Below are 19385 nucleotides of genomic sequence, written 5' to 3'. Positions count from 1 at the left end.
CTGTCTATGGTATCACTGTACCTGACTGTCTGCTTCGCTGTTCATGGTATCAATTAGCGTATCAATGTACCTAACAGTCTGGTGTGCTGTCTATAGTATCACTGTACCTGACTGTCTGCTTCGCTGTTCATGGTATCAATTAGCGTATCAATGTACCTAACAGTCTGGTGTGCTGTCTATGGTATCACTGTACCTGACTGTCTGCTTCGCTGTTCATGGTATCAATCAGCGTATCAAAGTTCCTAACAGTCTGGTGTGCCGTCTATGGTATCACTGTACCTGACTGTCTGCTTCGCTGTTCATGGTATCAATTAGCGTATCAATGTACCTAACAGTCTGGTGTGCTGTCTATGGTATCACTGTACCTGACTGTCTGCTTCGCTGTTCATGGTATCAATTAGCGTATCAGTGTACCTAACAGTCTGGTGTGGTGTCTATGGTATCACTGTACCTGACTGTCTGCTCCGCTGTTCATGGTATCAATTAGCGTATCAATGTAACTGACAGTCTGTTACGCTGTTACTTGCTGCTTGTTAAGTGTTACATGTGCCAGTCTCCTTTAGCCCCTTTAACTCTCGAATCAAACAAGGGTTACTTGTGGCAGGCCATCCTTCAGCCCCTTTAACTCTCGAATCAAACAAGGGTGACTTGTACCAGTCTCCTTTAGCCCCTTTAACTCTCAAATCAAACAAGGGTTACTTGTGGCAGGCCATCCTTCAGCCCCTTTAACTCTCGAATCAAACAAGGGTGACTTGTGCCAGTCTCCTTTAGCCCCTTTAACTCTCGAATCAAACAAGGGTTACTTGTGGCAGGCCATCCTTCAGCCCCTTTAACTCTCGAATCAAACAAGGGGTACTTGTACCAGTCTCCTTTAGCCCCTTTAACTCGAATCAAACAAATCAAACAAGGGTTACTTGTACCAGTCTCCTTTAGCCCCTTTAACTCTCGAATCAAACAAAGGATGACTTGTGCCAGTCTCCTTTAGGCCCTTTAACTCTCGAATCAAACAAGGGTTACTTGTACCAGTCTCCTTTAGCCCCTTTAACTCTCGAATCAAACAAGGGTTACTTGTACCAGTCTCCTTTAGCCCCTTTAACTCTCGAATCAAACAAGGGTTACTTGTACCAGTCTCCTTTAGCCCCTTTAACTCTCGAATCAAACAAGGGTTACTTGTACCAGTCTCCTTTAGCCCCTTTAACTCTCGAATCAAACAAGGGTGACTTGTGCCAGTCTCCTTTAGCCCCTTTAACTCTCGAATCAAACAAGGGTTACTTGTACCAGTCTAGCCCTTTAGTCCCTTTAACTCTCGAATCAAACAAGGGTTACTTGTACCAGTCTCCTTTAGCCCCTTTAACTCTCGAATCAAACAAGGGTTACTTGTACCAGTCTCCTTTAGCCCCTTTAACTCTCGAATCAAACAAGGGTTACTTGTGGCAGGCCATCCTTCAGCCCCAGTCTCCTTTAGCCCCTTTAACTCTCGAATCAAACAAGGGTGACTTGTACCAGTCTCCTTTAGCCCCTTTAACTCTCGAATCAAACCTCTCGAATCAAACAAGGGTTACTTAGTTCGAATCCAGTTCTTGTCCATTTCAGCCCCTTTAACTCTCGAATCAAACAAAACCAAGCCCTTTAACTCTCGAATCAAACAAAAGGATGACTTGTGCCAGTTTCCTTTAGCCCCGCAACAGTCAGTCCTTTAGCCCCCCTCTTAACTTGTCTCCTTTAGAATCAAACAAGGGTTACTTGTACTTGTGCCAGTCTCCTTTAGCCCCTTTAACTCTCGTCTCCTTTAGCCCTTTAAAGAATCAAACAAGGGGACTCAAACAAGAGTACTTGTACCAGTCTCCTTTAGCCCCTTTAACTCTCGAATCAAACAAGGATGACTTGTGCCAGTCTCCTTTAGCCCCTTTAACTCTCGAATCAAACAAGGGTGACTTGTGCCAGTCTCCTTTAGCCCCTTTAACTCTCGAATCAAACAAGGGTGACTTGTGCCAGTCTCCTTTAGTACTCGAATGTACCAGTCTCCTTTAGCCCCTTTAACTCTCGAATCAAACAAGGGTGACTTGTGCCAGTCTCCTTTAGCCCCTTTAACTCTCGAATCAAACAAGGGTTACTTGTACCAGTCTCCTTTAGCCCCTTTAACACTCGAATCATACAAGGGTTACTTGTGGCAGGCCATCCTTCAGCCCCTTTAACTTGAATCAAACAAGGGTTAATGTTACTTGTGGCTGTCCCGTTTAGCCCCTTTAATCGTCGAATCTGAACCGTCTCCTTGAAATCATTTGCATTGTACACACACCAAGTCAGACAATTTGCGTTTGCATTTTTTTCGATCGCTTAGAAATACAGTACCGACACTGCATTCAGCGTGTTTTAGAGGGCATGCTGCACAGATCCTGATATCACAGTTCAGAAAGCGATCGTAAACTGAATGTCGAAACGTTTCAGCAGAGTTGCACCCCTCTATAAAATAACCATGTTTCTATTCTACTCACTGAGGCATACAGGGTATTCATCTGTCAGATACAATCACATTCTACTTATCAATAAATAACCTATAGCGATATTCGTATTATGTCTTGGTATATCTATGTTCTACCGGACTGTGTAAATCCCCATGGTCCCTAGTATGGTGATCTACCTTCAGTCGTTAGCAATCTACAGCCTGTTTTTATATTGTATTGTCATTTATAGTTCCAATATTTTAGATTTAATTGCTAGTTTTAAATCGATATCTGTGATGCACTAGTAGTTTTACTGTTCTTCGTCAACAGGTTTTTTAATTTCTAACTTTATTCATCTTTAATATAATTATAAAATGTTCTCGTCACGATATGGCTGAAATATTGCCGATGTGACGATAAATATTAACTCACTCACTCACTCTACCGGACTGTACAACTATACTCTCCACAGAACATAAATGTCATTTGTTCATTGCTCACCATGTCGAGTTACTCATGTCGCGTTAAAGGTTATCATCAACGGAAATGAAGAAGTGAGATGTGCACCGAATTTTAGATAGCCCGCTGAAGATTTGGTTTTTACGTGTATCGAGTGCATCATAGTTATAAGGTGACATACAGATGCGATATTAGGTTAATGTGATATGTATCATAGGCGGACACATCTTTGTAAAGTGAATGAGTATGGTTTTACGCCGCTTTTAGCAATGTTCCAGCAATATCACGGAAATGGGTTTCACACATTGTACCCATGTCGGGAATCGAACCCAGGTCGTCGGCGTGATGAGCGAACGCTATAACCACTAGGCTACCCCACCGCCCCGTAATGTCTCGTAATGTCAATCATTAGAAATATCAGAGAGTCATCCAGCTACAATATTACTGACGCATATTTAAACAAGCAAAGAGATAACTAAAATTGATCTGACCCGCTGAATTGGGTGATTGCGTATCAATGTGTGGTACGCTGTTCGCTGTTCATAGCATCAATCAATGTGTGGTACGCTGTTCGCTGTTCATAGCATCAATCAATGTGTGGTACGCTGTTCATGACATCTGTCAGTATCATATTTACAAGCTGCCATCATAACCTTGGAATACTGTTGTAAACATCAAACACACAAAACAGCAAGATTGAGTAACCGACTGTAGAGAATGCTCCTTAATATCGTCCAGTGGGCAGGTACACGAACAGAATGATAGAGAAGTTGGAAGAAATGCAAAATCAGTTGAATTTGGTATATTCAACAAGATGATATGTTGTACTCTTGTTTTGGTTAAGTAACCGTTATGTAACTCGGGGTGCATCCCCCTATCATCCCCCTATCAGCAACGTTCTAGTTATCAACAGCTGGTACCAGAAAATGGTATCAGATATTTTCCCATTTTGGGAATCAAACCCATGTCTTCGACGTAACATGCACACCGTCTTCTTTTTGAATGATCTGACAAGGCTCGTGAAATGAATTCAACTAAACATGGCGCCAGATAGATCTATCATAATCATGTCGCTAAATTCTTCATTTTGGTCATGAGGTTTCAACACAATGACTTTAGATCAAAAGGATGAATTGAGTCCTCATTTGCATTCGAGATATGAGTTTTCCACATTCAGTAAATTGAAATTGGACTGAAGGTATTGAAGCTGTCGACGGGTGATGAATAAAGTTTTCAAGCCAGGTCGCATCGACCTACTCGAATTTCAATGGAATAAACACTAGGGACGCAGAATATAATTTTCCATTTTATATTCATTAGAGACCTTTTGAAATGTGTTCGAACCATATGAGAGTCATATACCTTTAGTGTTAAATGGCTCGTCAGGTTCGATTCCCACCATGGGCACAATGTGTTAAGCCCAGATATTGCTGGAATATACGGGTAAACTCAGTCATATACAGGTAGATATGAGTTACTGCGCCAAGGGCCCGTCTCTCACTTAAGCACGTTGCATGTTGTGCTGCATTAGATAAATAGATGAAAATGAAACGAGTGAACATCGAACTGATCCAAAGCCCGACCAAATGCCCGTGGTAGTAATAATGTAAAGCTGGTAGAATACGGTAGTAGGTTGAATGAGCTCAGTCAATGTCTTATAGTACTAGCAGTAGTGGTAGGAGGAGGAACTCGAGTAGTACTGCTACTATCACAGCTTACTGCTACTACTACCACTACCACTACTACTACTACTACTACTACTACTACTACTACTACTACTACTACTGGGGCTACTACTAGCCTACTACTACTAGCTTGTATACTCACGCCGGTGGGTTCGAATGCCCTAATGGTGTAAAGCCGTTGGCTCGTCACGCCTACTACTGCTACTCCTAATGCCCACATGGGCTACTACTACTGAAGCCACTACTTCTACTTCTACTACTACCAGGCCCGTTAAGATCCGGGTTAGAATTGATCTTCAGTATCCCATGCATTTCGTAAGAGGCGACTAAGATCGGGTGGTCAGGCTCTCTGACATGGTTGATTGATGCTCATGCTGTTGATCACTGGATTGTCTGGTCAGACCCGATTATATACAGACCGCCGCCATATAACTGGAATATTGCTGAGTGAGGCGTTAAACAACAAAGTAACAACCAACCAACCAACCGACCAACCAACCAACTACTGCTACAACTAATACACAGGAATGCAGTAACTGACCATGACGTTAAGGGGCGGTGGGGTAGCCTAATGGTTCAAGCGTTGTCTCGTCACGCCGAAAACCCGGGTTCGAATGCCCACATGGGCACAATGTGTGAAGCCACTACTTCAACTTCTACTACTACTACTGCTACTCCTACTACTACTACTGCTACTCCTACTACTACTACTTCTACTACGACTACTACTACTTCTACTACTACCAGGCCCGTTAAGATCCAGGTTAGAACTGATCTTCAGTAACCCATGCATTTCGTAAGAGGCGACTAAGATCGGGTGGTCAGGCTCTCTGACATGGTTGATTGATGCTCATGCTGTTGATCACTGGATTGTCTGGTCCAGACCCGATTATATACAGACCGCCGCCATATAACTGGAATATTGCTGAGTGAGGCGTTAAACAACAAAGTAACCAACCAACCAACCAACCAACCAACCGACCAACCAACCAACTACTGCTACAACTAATACACATGAATGCAGTAACTGACCATGACGTTAAACCCCATTTTACCCAAAAACTAAGTACTACTTGTAAGGCTTGCCAAGTGATAGCCTTATGATGAATTCGAGGGAAGATGAATTTCTAACGAATAATGTCAGGTAAAACAATAAATACCACTGATTCGTATGAATAGGTTAGGGAGCTTTCACAGATATAGTCTGACCCTAATCATACACCATGATATACGGAAGCACGTGCGGTACACGTTAATGGTGCGTGAGTTACGCGTTCAGAAAATTATTTTCAGAATTACTATATTAGTATATTAATTTTATTTTAGACCGGTTCGGCACCTTAGCCTCTATCTTGTAGGGGCGGTGGGGTAGCCTAGTGGTTAAGGCGTTCGCTCGTCACGCCGAAGACCCGGGTTCGATTCCCAACATGGGTACAATGTGTTAAGCCCATTTCTGGTGTCCCCCGCCGTGATATTGCTGGAATATTGCTAAAAGCGGCGTAAAACCAAACTCACTCACTCACTCTATCTTGTACAGTGTGTCCCTTTAACGGGATCCACACAAGCCCGCCCAGCTCCGAGTGATCAGTTTCAACCAGGAAGTACTCCTGAGTGATAGACTTGTTCACAGGTATGATATCTGACTACAACCCACTGTTTTCAATTCATGCGTTGTGCGTTGCCATGCAACGAGCCATTTATTGTTGATAAGACCAGGTCTAGATGTGCAAAAAACCCGGGGTTCTTAAAAGGATATACATAAACACAATAAGCATTTGACAGCCTTATTCACTGTACGAGTAAGAATGTCTTCGGTGTTGTCGCGGTTGCTTGTTCAAGTAGTAACAAGACGTTAGCATATAGCATTCATGCGATGCCAAATATGGTAAAAACAATTTTGCAATGTTGACATGACAAACGTGTCAAGTGACTCACGTGGCGACACCTGCAGTAACACGTATGGGTGAGTGAGTGAGTGAGGTTTGGTTTTACGCCACTTTTAGCAATATTCCAGCAACATCACGGCGGGGGACACCAGAAAATGGGCTTCACACATTGTACCCATGTGGGGAATCGAAACCGGGTCTTCGGCGTGACGAGCGAACGCTTTAACCACTAGGCTACCCCGACGCCCCTAACACGTATGGTACCGATACTAGTGAGTGAGTTGGGTTTTACGCCGCATAAAGTGCCCGTAGGAAAGGGGCAATTGGTAAGACATTCTCGCACGTTTTGAAGGTGTTACACTCGTTGCTATCTTTGTAAAGTGAGTGAGTATGGTTTTACGCCACTTTTAGCAATATTCCAGCAACATCACGGCGTCGGACATCAGAAATGGGCTTCACACATTTTTTCCCATGTGGGGAATCGAACCCGGGTCTTCGGCGTAACGAGTGAATGTTTTACCCACTAGTCTACCCCACCGACCCGGTACTGCTACTACAAGGTACATGTATCCTAATTGTTTGATCGGCATTCTGGAAGTTGGTGAGCCAATAATGAAGAATAATGGTTTATGGATGACAACTGTTTATTGCACAGAGACGGTTTGGTGTATACTCCTACATCGTTATAAAACTAAAACACGAAGTTGTCATCCAGAAAGTTGTATGTGTTTTGGATTTATGCGGTTCAACGTTGTCAACGACAGGCTGTGTGGTGTTTGTCGAGATGTCGTTATGCAACCCATATCACAGCAGGGAACACGCTAGGAGACGACTTATGTGGCCATGTTGGTTTGAACAGCCTTTAAGTTCATTATCAATAACAGATCACACACAAGCAATTTATTGTTGTCAAGAATACATCCAGTCTCGTTGAAAGAGTGTATTTGTTCAAGTCGCAGGAATGGTAAACCCGGTGACCCTAATACTTCGTATCTTTGAAAGACGACCTTATGGTTATGAGCGATCCACTATGGGTAGGCTGATATAATGAGGAAACACCCCAACCCCAACCCCCAACCCCCAACCCCCACCCCTTTAATCGATACGTGGGTGGTAGCTTTGGACTTTTTCACTGATAGTTGTCCACCACCATCTGTTGAGATTTGATATTTACGCTACCTTCTAACATCGATAAGAAACATTTTCGGTTGACAAGTGCTGGTACAAACACCAACTGTAATCAGTTGCTGCTAGAGCGTTTGCTCGGAGAGCAGGAAGTCAAGGGTTTAATCCCTGACCGCGACCTACCAAATGACTTTAAAAGATGGTACTTCTTGTTACCCTGACTGGAGCTACACCCATGACGATCCCAGTTAGAACTGATCTTCGGCATCCCATGGGTGTTGTAAGAGGCGACTAACGGGATGGAATGGTCAGCCTCGCTGATTTGGTTGACACATGTCAACTGCGTAAATCGATGCTCCTGATGTCAATCACCGGATTGTCTGGTCGGGACTCGATTATTTACAGACCGCCGTTATATAGCTGGAATATTGCTGAGTGCGGCGTAAAACAATAACCAACCAACCAACCTGACCGAAGTTCGGCATTGATGCAATTTAACAATTTTAAATGTCGCTCGCTTACGCGGGAAGCACCTCTCTCAGTCGCTGCACGCCGAAGCGCTGCGATGCATGCAGCGAGGCGTTGTTCAGCCAATAGAAGCGCAGCGCTGCACAGGGTATCGGCTAAACAACGCCCCCCTGGTCAGTTTGGAGCCAGAATACTGTGTGGGAAATCCATGTTAAACAGAGGTTTTGTAGATCCGTGAACAACTTCTATAAACCAGCATTTGATGGAGCTGGGGGAAACTCGTGCACCTCTCCATACAGCTTCAATAATCATGTTAAACCGGGGCGGTGGGATAGCTTCACATTACAATACATTCAATGTATCAAAATTATGTGACAAGTATACGAAGTCTCAGACATGAAAAGACTCTGGCATTGCAACAATCCGTCCTCGCATCTGTAGTTTCATTCGTCACCACTCGCCCCTTTCCGTAACCTGCAAGAAGATTCGGCTTGTCCCGGAATAACACGAGTTGGTCACGAATGGTTTCATTCGTCACCACTCATCCCTCTCCGTAACCTCCAAGAAGATTCGGCTTGTCCCGGAATAACACGAGTTGGTCACGAATGGTTTCATTCGTCACCACTCGCCCCTTTCCGTAACCTGCAAGAAGATTCGGCTTGTCCCGGAATAACACGAGTTGGTCACGAATGGTTTCATTCGTCACCACTCGCCCCTTTCCGTAACCTCCAAGAAGATTCGGCTTGTCCCGGAATAGCACGAGTGGGTCTACCAGTCGCTGTACTTTGTCTCCCAGTCCCTGACTTCTATCATTTTCCCTTCCGCCCATCCTTACATGTTATACAAAAGCCCTAAATGAAGCAAGTCTATATTTCCCCAGGCTCTGATTCTCCCATCCCACTGGGGCTCCTTTTCAGTTTAGATGGAGCTACTTGTTTTTATCAAAGTCATATACTTTCAGAGTTAACGTTAAGTAGAAACACTTGTTCTTTATAAATGCCCCTTGTGTCAAAAAACACAGTGTGTATATAATCATGAGTAGTCTAAACAATAAAACGCATGTCTCTTTTCCAATATAAATAATCCGTTTTACAAGGATCTAATACAATGTTGGTGGTTGTTTATAGAGGGTTTGAACAAAACTACTGGTATTATGTCTCAGTCAGTTTGGTTTAATGATAACAAACAAATGGGATATAAAACAATCTAGATTGTACAAAATAGGCGTGAGATACATATAAACTATTTTATTATACGAAAAGGGACAGGTTTACTCCTATGGAGACTTTTGTAAGCTTAACCCCATTGTCAGAAACTTCTTAGATTATTTAGGCATTATACAATATATTAAACAATATTGTAGGAAACAGAATATAGTAAAAAAGAACAAAATGGCATAATTATCCTTCACTACCTTTTCACACTGCTCATTTATTGAAAACTCAGAAAGGTTCACAATATTTCTACAAAGCATTGATACAAAACATCAGTGTAAAAACCAAAATTGGTTCGCAAAATGGGAACAGGTATTATCCCATGATATTAACGTCAAGGAACGCACAAGCTATAATTTATTAGTAGTTCAATGCACAGATTCTACTAGGTTTCAATCAATCAATCAGTTTATTGCATGAAGGCCAGAGGCCCATATACAAAAGAAATATATATGATATGTACAACATGCGACACACACGTTACATTGAATCTCTTCTCAATATAAGCGCGTGATAAATAAATAGAGCTACCTTATATTGTAATAGGGATGCTTCACATGAAAGTATGGAATACAATTTCAATGGTTGCAGTATCAGATTTTGCATAATATATTACCAACAAATTATCGCCTTTATAGAAAGGGATGCGTTGAAAGCTATTTATGCAGCTATTGTTCGACAGAAAAGGAATCTATATTCCATTTGTTCTGGGAATGCCATTATATACGCTCCGTTTGGAATGATTTGAAAAACTGACTGTGACCAGAAGCTCAGATAAATATAAATATATCAAAAGAAAATGTTTCTTTTGCTATACCGAAAGAAGTAATGGCCCACGTAATATCATTACATTAATAACAAAACATTGTCACCGCTGTGTGCATTAGAAACCAAATTAAATATGTTCTGATAACATGCTAGCCATGACAAATATACACAGGAAAAAAAGTATCGCAACACCTATGATTTTCTACCCCCGTATTGCCATTTATAGTCATATGATAATTATGTATGTTTGTAAGATTATTCTAACCCTTCGGGTGCACCGTGCATTCACTTAAGATATGAACGTGCTACGATCAAAAGCGAACATGGCGTGTACCCGTCATTAAGCAAGTTTCAGTAAACTGTTCGTATAACTCCATTACTACATTTATCCAGATAGTAAGTTATACTGAGGCTTGGATGAGTTCCTCTGCTATGGTTAATGGTATACATATTGATACAATGGAAAATATGGAATGCAGCGATACTTTTCCCAGTGTGTATATGTTCATAGTCCATACGTCAGGTTTGTGTCCCTCTATTCATACGAATTCCGTCTATGTGTCTGAACCTAAACCCACTTTCTCATTTAACAGCTGTGCACGACCAACGAATTCAGACAATCTGATTGGTCTTCGTGAACCAGGAAGATCTTTGCTTTGTGTAAATCATAACTTACACTGGCTGTGTATACCTTGGACTTAAGAATATGGCAACGCCATTTGAAGAGTGTTTTTTTATGAGTTGACAAAGGATCTGCCCTTTATTGCATTCCATTTTTGATACGTACCTAGAATGTGAAGAGAGTTCTTGGAAGAGAGGTAATATATTGTTCATAAACCCACCACCAGCCTGACAGCAGATGGAGTGGAGTGGAGCTTTAGTGGAGTGTCTATATAAACAAATACAGCGTCTCCGGAATACTGGGGGGTCTCTTGAACCCTCCTAACCAGACATTACAGGGTTTGGATTAGAAGGTCTAAGGTCAGATGAGTCAAAGTGAGTTACTTATATGACAAGGAATATCTGTTCAGCCCTCTTGAGCAAGGGTTCATCTCCTGTAATATGACCTCCCTTTTTGAAAGTTTTGTTCATTTTTTTTCAAACAGACTTATTAAAGTGACTTATATATTGAGCATAGATCTAGTGGATGGATACAACGCTTCATAAATACTCATTATTATTATATTTATAAAATGTTTAAATAACGGTCATATATGTGCAGTTTGCCTTACAACTGCAATAAAAACGCATCTTATTGCTAGTTTAACCAGTTCTTTTTCCGAGTGCGAAAGTTGAACACAAAAACCCCAGCTCCGCTCCAAATGTCCCCGACTTAAATATATCTAAATATTGAAAATCGTGGTCAGTTTTAATTACTGTACATTTGAAAAACATAAAACTCTTACACTATATCATCCATTCACAGCTACCAGATGTCCCGATGTGCATTGAAGCTACCAACGAAAACTGATTCTGACTTTGTGTAGTAGAACCCCCAGTGAGAACACATATGTATATATATTGATTACTATGTAGTTATATATGAATTACTATGGTAGGGAGAACGCATGGGGACAATATTGAGGAACTGACCATCTAACAGACTTGGGTGTGTCCAAGATTTTATGCAGATAAAGAACTTGATTGTGCTACTTGGCGTGTCCAGTCAGGAATGTCTGGTGGTACAGAACGCTGTGACCATTGCTTTGTTTTTTTACACCGCGTTCAGCAATGTTCCATCTACATTGCAGCGGTCTGTAAATAATCGAGTCTGGACCAGACAATCCAGTGGTCAACAGCATGAGCATCGATCTACGCAGCTCGGATACGATTACACGTGTCAACCAAGTCAGCGAGCCTGACCATCCGATCCCCTTAGTCGCCTCTTACGACAATCATATGTGGCATATCATTCGATTATTTACAGACCGCCGTCATATAGCTGGAATTCTGCTGATGAGGCTTTAAACAACAGGTGCGGTGGGGTAGCCTAGTGGTTAAAGCGTTCGCTCGTCACGCCGAAAACCCGGGTTCGATTCCCCACATGGGCACAATGTGTTAAGTCCATTTCTGGTGTCCCCCGCCGTGATATTGCTGGAATATTGCTAAAAGCGGCGTAAAACTAAACTCACTCACTCGCTCACTTTAAACAACAAACTGACGCGGCCATCTTAATGTAACTGCAACGAGAACAGCTGCAAGTTTACAGTTTTATACAGTACTTCATTTCACATCTCGCAGCTAATCTACCCTTTCATCATCTTTGGATACATGTTCTGTTTGTTGTATTTCTGAACTGTAGGACAGAGGCACCTAGTGCAAGAAAAAATAGTATATTTGGTGAATGGTACCTGACCGATAACGTTTTGACAATACGTGGTGTATCAACGCAGCCACATTCTCTAGAAGCTGGACATAATCTGTTCACATCAGTACACATCATCTAAGATTTCATGGATTAGTACGCGTTCGTGGTAGGGGGCCTCAAACTGACATGTTCAATGTATTAAATCATGAGTATATACAAAACATGACGTCACGGTCGACTGTGCAGTTAATCACCACAAAGAAATGAGTAAACGAATATGCAGATAAGACGGTATGTATTGAATTCTATAGCAGTCAGATTTTAAGCAAAGTCATGTTGATAACCGACGTGACTGTTTTTATGCCGTATTTCAAACCAACTGAATAAGGGCCTATTCGATTATGCTAAACCGGTTTTGGTTTCTGGAAAACCATGCACTCAATTAAGTCGAAACCTAAAACTGGGTTCTGAAACTTCGAAACCATCTCCGAGGCAGGTTTTGCAGTTTCGGTTTCGCGTTCTCTCACAACAAACATGGTGGAAACGAAAGGAAAGGACAGGTAAGCAAGCATACATTGTTCTGAGAACTAGGAAAATATTATTTAAAACCTCAGTCTATTGAACACGACTATTTTATGTAACTTGTATACATATAATTACTTGTAACAGTATGATTACATATACGCAAATATTTACCTCCAAAAGCATCTAATCTCTTTATTATTTGTTAATTCTCTAATAAAATGACAAAAAATATTACCTTCGGCAATGCTGTCATTCAATTCGTTCCACATATATAGTAACTGAGACATTTTTTTGGTACCAATTTTGAAACCGAAAGGTGAAACTATCCACTCGTTTAGAAAACTAGAAACTAGTTTCACTTTGAAACCATATATCCGAAACTAGACAGTCGATTATAACAGGAGAAACCAGTTTCAGAAGCCAAAACCAGTTTCGCAATATTCGAACAGGCCCTAAATTATATATCGATATTGATGCATGTCTAAACATACACGAATTGTTTGATTAACCATGCATGTTACTCCTACTTATATTACATTTTTCATAAAACATGATCGGGCATGATTGGCTGAGTAGGTATCATTTTACGCCGCTTTAACAATATTTCAGCAATACCAGGGCGGGGGACACCAGACATGGCCTTCACACATCGCACCCATGTGGAGATTCGAACCCATGCCTTCGGCGTAACGAGCGAACGCTTAACCACAAGGCTACCCCAACGCCCTCCTGGTACGACTGGCCAAATGACATCAGGTGCACGGCAACGACGACGGCAACGATGATGATGATGATGATGATGATGATGATGATGATGATGATGATGATGATGATGATGATGATGATGATGATGATGATGATGATGATGATGATGATGATGATGATTTGAAAAGGCCGAAGACCTGGGTTAGAATCCCCACATGGCTACAAAGTGTGAAGCCCAGTACTGGTGTCCCCAGCCGTGATATTGTTAGAATATTACTAAAAGCGGCGTACTGCCATACTCACTCACTTTATAATATGTAAATACACATGAAATATAAACTTTCATCAAACCTCTGAATAGTACGTATAAGTGATACACATAAAGTAGGCAAACGTTATGGATGTCAACTTCTGTTGAGCAACACGGCGTTGTTGAGTATGTACGATACCTTCCCATTTGCATAGTTTCCAAATGGGGGTCTGCGTATTCTCTGTGTGTGACCTAAGTGACTCTAGAGGTGTTCATGATGACACGAGTAAGGACGTCTCACGTTAAACTGACATTGATCACCATAACACAATGTCAGTCTTCTAGTGAGATCCTCTTTGAAGTAACTCAGTTGCGGGTTGGCTGCATTCACAAATGTCTTCAGTCACGACCACAAGAAAGCACAATGCCCCTGTTTACAAGGGTGGGGTTTACTAATTATAGGGACTATAGGATAGGGCAAATAATGCATGAGTGAACCTAACTAAAATTCAACGGAACAAAAACCATAGTGTGGGGCTTTGTTGTGAGGAGAGTTTTGAGTTACAGGAGTATAAATGGGTATCTTATTATGGCTTTTCAGTACAGGTTATGTTTTGCAACCGTAATAGCAACAAGATGATATGTTGCCTGGCAGGATTAGTATACCCGTGAAGATCAGGTAACCCGTGCTTGTCGTATGAGGTGAATAACGGGATCAGGTGGTAAGGCGAGCTGACTTGGTTGACACATGTCTCGCTGACTTGGTTGACACATGTCATCGTATTCCACGATGTCAGCCACTTGATTGTCTGGTCGATTATTTACAGACCGTCGCCATATGGCTGGAACATTGCAGAGAGCGGCGTGTTAAACAACAAACAAACACAATTAAAGTTGCCAGATAGGCCGCAGCGGTAGCTGCCACACTTATATTTCTCTCAAGGCTACATACATAGTATAATGAGGGTTTACAGAGGTCAATAGATAAAGTAAGTAATGGCGACATAAAGTCTGTCTAAAATTGGATAATATTGTGCGACAAAAGGTTGACAATTTACTCAAATCCGAGACATTTTTACTTTAAAATAAACGTATCATTTTAAATACAGATGGTCTCTTGATGTACAGTGTTGGAAGTAGGTTCTTTCTCAGATCGTTGAAATAATTACAAGTAGTGGAATTCATCTCCAATATCATTTGAAACACATAGGGTACATTTCTATTAAGATATCAATTTTGTACCATCCACCGGTCTCAATTGGTAATCGATAGCATGATAATCTAGACAATGTTAAGCAATTTATATGTTTATCAGGTAAATGTTTTAGTAGGAAATATCGATGTTAAATTTAACAGATTTATAGAATCTACGCTTAGATGATACATCGAGATCAGAGTGCCGCTTTTGTATAAACAAATCAATGAGACTATTCAATGGTTTTAGTTTAGACCAAGCAGCAGTTGCTATATGTTTTCACTGGATATAGCTTAGAACAAGCAGTAGTTGTCATATGTTTTCAATGGTTATAGTTTAAGATAACCAGCAGTTGCCAAATGTTTCCAATGGTTATAGTTTAGACCAAGCAGCAGTTGCCAAATGTTTCCAATGGTTATAGTTTAGACCAAGCAGCAGTTGCCATATGTTTTCAATGGTTATAGTTTAAGATAACCAGCAGTTGCCATATGTTTTCAACGGTTATAGCTTAGACCAAGCAGCAGTTACTATATGTTTTCAATGGTTATAGTTTAGACCAAGCAGCAGTTGCTATATGTTTCCAATGGTTATAGCTTAGACCAAGCAGCAGTTGCTATATGTTTCCAATGGTTATAGTTTAGACCAAGCAGCAGTTGTCATATGTTTCCAATGGTTATAGTTTAGACCAAGCAGCAGTTGCCATATGTTTTCAATGGTTATAGTTAAGAACAAGCAGCAGTTGCCATATGTTTTCAATGGTTATAGTTTAGACCAAGCAGCAGTTGCCATATGTTTCCAATGGTTATAGCTTAGACCAAGCAGCAGTTGCTATATGTTTCCAATGGTTATAGTTTAGACCAAGCAGCAGTTGCCATATGTTTTCAATGGTTATAGTTAAGAACAAGCAGCAGTTGCCATATATGTTTTCAATGGTTATAGTTTAGACCAAGCAGCAGTTGCCATATGTTTCCAATGGTTATAGCTTAGACCAAGCAGCAGTTGCCATATGTTTCCAATGGTTATAGTTTAGACCAACCAGCAGTTGTCATATGTTTTCAATGGTTATAGTTTAGACCAAGCAGCAGTTGCCATATGTTTTCAATGGTTATAGTTAAGAACAAGCGGCAGTTGCCATATGTTTTCAATGGTTATAGTTAAGAACAAGCAGCAGTTGCCATATGTTTTCAATGGTTATAGTTTAGACCAAGCAGCAGTTGCCATATGTTTCCAATGGTTATAGCTTAGACCAAGCAGCAGTTGCTATATGTTTCCAATGGTTATAGTTTAGACCAAGCAGCAGTTGCCATATGTTTTCAATGGTTATAGTTAAGAACAAGCAGCAGTTGCCATATGTTTTCAATGGTTATAGTTTAGACCAAGCAGCAGTTGCCATATGTTTCCAATGGTTATAGCTTAGACCAAGCAGCAGTTGCCATATGTTTCCAATGGTTATAGTTTAGACCAACCAGCAGTTGTCATATGTTTTCAATGGTTATAGTTTAGACCAAGCAGCAGTTGCCATATGTTTTCAATGGTTATAGTTAAGAACAAGCGGCAGTTGCCATATGTTTCCAATGGTTATAGTTTAGACCAAGCAGCAGTTGCCATATGTTTTCAATGGTTATAGTTAAGAACAAGCAGCAGTTGCCATATGTTTTCAATGGTTATAGTTTAGACAAAGCAGCAGTTGCCATATGTTTTCAATGGTTATAGTTTAGACCAAGCAGCAGTTGCTATATGTTTCCAATGGTTATAGCTTAGACCAAGCAGCAGTTGCTATATGTTTCCAATGGTTATAGTTTAGACCAAGCAGCAGTTGCCATATGTTTCCAATGGTTATAGTTTAGACCAAACAGCAGCTGCTATATGTTTCCAATGGTTATAGCTTAGACTAAGGGGCAGTTGCTATATGTTTCAAATAGTTATAGTTTAGACCAAGCAGCAGTTGTCATATGTTTTCAATGGTTATAGTTAAGAACAAGCAGCAGTTGCTATATGTTTCCAATGGTTATAGTTTAGACCAAGCAGCAGTTGCTATATGTTTTCAATGGTTATTGTTTAGAACAAGCAGCAGTTGCCATATGTTTTCAATGGTTATTATTTAGACCAACCAGCAGTTGCCATATGTTTTCAATGGTTATAGTTAAATACAAGCAGTAGTGGCCACATATCTTTTCAATGGTAATAGTTTAGAACAAGCAGTAGTTACAACATATTTTTTCAATGGCTATAGTTTAGAACAAGCAGTAGTGGCCACATATCTTTTCATTAGTTATAGTTTAGAATAAGCAGCAGTTGCCACATGTGTTTTCAATGGTAATAGTTTAAAACAAGCAGTAGATGCCACATGTGTTTTCAATGGTAATAGTTTAGAACAAGCAGTAGTTGCCACATATGTTTTCAATGGTTATAGCTTAGACCAAGCAGCAGTTGCTATATGTTTTCAATGGATATAGCTTAGAACAAGCAGTAGTTGCCGCAGATGTTTTCAATGGTAATAGTTTAGAACAAGCAGTAGTTGCCACATATGTTTTCAATGGTTATAGCTTAGACCAAGCAGCAGTTGCTATATGTTTTCAATGGATATAGCTTAGAACAAGCAGTAGTTGTCATATGTTTTCAATGGTTATAGTTTAGAACAAGCAGTAGTTGCCACATGTTTTCAATGGTTATAGCTTAGACCAAGCAGCAGTTGCCATATGTTTTCAATGGTTACAGTTAAGAACAAGCAGCAGTTGCCATATGTTTTCAATGGTTATATTTAAATACAAGCAGTAGTGGCCACATATCTTTTCAATGGTTATAGTTTAGAACAAGCAGCAGTTGCCACATATGTTTTCAACGGTTACAGTTAAGAACAAGCAGTAGCTGCCACATATGTTTTCAATGGTTATAGCTTAGACCAAGCAGCAGTTGCCATATGTTTTCAATGGTTATAGTTAAGAACAAGCAGCAGTTGCCATATGTTTTCAATGGATATAGCTTAGAACAAGCAGTAGTTGTCATATGTTTTCAATGGTAATAGTTTAGAACAGGCAGTAGTTGGCACATGTTTTCAATGGTTATAGTTAAGAACAAGCAGTAGTTGCCATATGTTTTCAATGGATATAGCTTAGAACAAGCAGTAGTTGTCATATGTTTTCAATGGTAATAGTTTAGAACAGGCAGTAGTTGGCATATGTTTTCAATGGTTATAGTTAAGAACAAGCAGCAGTTGCTATATGTTTCCAATGGTTATAGCTTAGACCAAGCAGCAGCTGCTATATGTTTTCAATGGTTATAGTTAAGAACAAGCAGCAGTTGCCATATGTTTTTCAATTGTTATAGTTTAGAACAGGCAGTAGTTACAACATATGTTTTCAATGGTAATAGTTTAGAACAAGCAGCAGTTGCTATATGTTTCCAATGGTTATAGCTTAGAACAAGCAGCAGTTGCTATATGTTTCCAATGGTTATAGCTTAGACCAAGCAGCAGTTGCTATATGTTTTCAATGGATATAGCTTAGAACAAGCAGTAGTTGCCGCAGATGTTTTCAATGGTAATAGTTTAAAACAGGCAGTAGTTACAACATATGTTTTCAATGGTTATAGTTTAGAACAGGCAGTAGTTGCCACATATGTTTTCAATGGTTATAGTTTAGAACAGGCAGTAGTTACAACATATGCTTTGCAATGTTACTTGCCACTTTGGCCGTAGCGGAAATGCTATACGGAAATCAGGGTCTGACAGTTGTATTTGCTACTTTAATCAGCAGAGAAAGATGTTCGGCTAACATTAACCCGTATTTAAATAGCCCACAAGCACCTGCACCTCCCCGAATCCAGCCAACATGTATTCAGTAACCTGCGGCCTGGCATATCGTGCCGTAATCTCATTTGTAGAGGCCATGTCACCTTCCAATTTAGAAACATACAACTTTACGGATAACAACTTCTGTAGATTCTTACACAGTTGCCAAGCTGGAGTGTCTCCAAACACACACGATGTATTGCAAAATATCTCATAACCGGGTATAGTCGATCAAATGTAAATACGGTACACGGAAATGTATACCCAACAATATCTGGAGAAAACTTGTTTAATTAAATACCTTGTTGCTATGGGTACTGGTTGACATCTTAACAGGAGGGATGCATGACAGCGGGAGGAAGGGTGCACACGTGCTGCACGTGCTAAGTAGTATGCGTCCTTGTTGACTGAAGATTAGCTACTCAGTTGATTAAAAACAGTTGAATTTGAAGGTGTATGATTTCTTTCAGTTTGTAGAAGAAGGGGAAAAACTACTTTATAAATGAATTATATTAGTATACATTAGAAACGAGCTTCTAAAGCTATTGGCATATCTATTAACA

General features: G+C 40.5%; 1 protein-coding gene across 1 annotated transcript in view; it reads left to right on the top strand.

The window, feature by feature from the left end:
* The window catches only part of LOC124261265, a 47694-nt gene that overhangs the window by 9294 nt on the left and 19015 nt on the right, over nucleotides 1-19385 (top strand). The gene's annotated exons all lie outside the window — the stretch shown is intronic.

Source organism: Haliotis rubra, unplaced genomic scaffold (genome assembly GCF_003918875.1).
Source record: "Haliotis rubra isolate DU_JTF1 unplaced genomic scaffold, ASM391887v1 Scf10, whole genome shotgun sequence".
Taxonomy (NCBI): domain Eukaryota; kingdom Metazoa; phylum Mollusca; class Gastropoda; order Lepetellida; family Haliotidae; genus Haliotis; species Haliotis rubra.
Note: the sequence above shows the minus strand (reverse complement) of the source record. Positions and strands in the feature narration are given on the sequence as shown.